This window comes from Meleagris gallopavo, chromosome 9, assembly GCF_000146605.3.
Source record: "Meleagris gallopavo isolate NT-WF06-2002-E0010 breed Aviagen turkey brand Nicholas breeding stock chromosome 9, Turkey_5.1, whole genome shotgun sequence".
In the NCBI taxonomy this organism is placed as follows: domain Eukaryota; kingdom Metazoa; phylum Chordata; class Aves; order Galliformes; family Phasianidae; genus Meleagris; species Meleagris gallopavo.
The window spans coordinates 5,099,379-5,101,143 of record NC_015019.2 but is presented as its reverse complement, the minus strand read 5'-3'; positions in this window follow the sequence as shown (position 1 = coordinate 5,101,143).

The following is a 1,765-nucleotide window of genomic DNA, read 5'->3' as shown; positions in this document are numbered from 1 at the left end:
TGGAGATCAAAGATTGGAAATTTGTAAGTGAGGGCTATTTTGTGGTTCACAGCTAGTGAAGTGCAGGGCAGCTGTTTCCATGGTTGAGACTCCACTAAAATGCTTCCAGCAGGTCTCGTGGTGCTGGTGTGAGGCACAAGAAAAACGCATACTTTTTAGGACACGTGTCTGATTCAAGCTGAAATGTTCGTAATGAAAACTGACAGTCAGTGTGAAAAATTCTGTTTTGGCTGCTTTGATTTCTCCAGTTCCCATGAGCCTCTGCGGGACAGATGGTTGTGCTATTTAAAACAAACTATAACCTTTAAGAAGAAGCTGGTACTATTGGAAACTGGATACACGCATTGAGCCTCTTAATAGCTGACGTGGAATGGTTGTGAAACTTGGCTGGAGGACTGTAGGCGAGTAGTCAGTGTGAGTGTGGTGCTCCACCAAGCTCCGAATTAGCATTTAAAACATCTGTGCACCACTTCACCTTAAAATGGAGATTCAGTACTATAAAGCAGTTTTCAGCAAGAAGAGCCGCTGTGCTGAGGGTTGGGATGCTGACAGGAGGGCTGGCGGTGTGCTTGCACCCATGGTGTGCGCAGTGCCAACCTCTGTTCTGTTCTCTGCTTGGGGTTTGCTGCTAGCACCGTGTCTGCTGGTAACCTGCTGAGCTGGAAAATATGCTGTGGCCTGCAGGAAGGGCGTGTGGGCACCTGTGTGTGTGTGTGTGTTCCGTCCAAAAGCAGGGTTGGAGCAATATAGGCTGGCTTAGGCAGAGAAAGAGATGGGGGGAGAGCACGGGGGAGTTCCTGTACTTTTTCACACTGGTTCAGCAGGTGAAATAAAATCCCAGTCCTGATGGAACAGTGGCATGCTGAGCTGGCATCAGTGTGGCCAGGGTCCTTCCTGGCCGGGCAGGCTCCAGACAACAATTCAGCTGGCTCAGGTTTTCCACTTCCCAGCACCACCCTAAAAATTAAGTCTGTTCTGTCTCCTTTTGTCCATCAGAGTCTGGGTGTGGAGGTGAAAGGCTGGGCTTGAGGCTGGGCTCACACTTGGCAGCTCACGAGGATCTGTTGTGCAGAGAGGAACCTCCAGTTCAGCAGTGGCAGAGCTGATGCTGTGCAGCACAGCAGTGTGCCTGCAGCGGCCGTCCAGGGGCTCGGATTGGGCCAAGCCAGGAAAATACACTGTAGCAATAGGTTTTCCCTGAATTAGAATAAAATATGTGCTGGGAGAAATAGTTGATTCATTTATTCAGAACCATCTCCACAGGAGAACCTGTCACCAGGAGGCACAGCCTTGAGACATGCAGGCTTTGGGCCAACGCTCGCCTCCTTGTCCAGCCCAGCCCTCTGCACAGAGGCAGACACAGAGAGACTTTTGGGGATCTGTAGGAAGCTGGAAGGGTGCTTGGGGGGCTACAGCACCTCTGCTGTGGAGACAGGCTGAGAACTGGGGTGGTGTGGCCTGGAGGAGGCTGCAGCACACACCTATGGCCTACCAGTGCCTGCATGAGCCCTGCAGGAACGATGAGGGACTCTGAGGGCACGTGGTGACAGGACAACGGGTGATGGCTTTGAATAGAAAGAGGGGAGATGTATATGAGGTAGAAGGAAGGAATGCTTTGCTCCGAGAGCGGTGAGGCCCATCCCTGGAAGGCCAGGAGGACAACGTGGCCCAATTGGAAGTGTGTGCCCCTGGGGTTGGAAGCAGAGGATCTCTAAGGTCCGTTCAGCCCAAACCGTTGTGTGATTGCGTGATGTGCTCAGAGGGG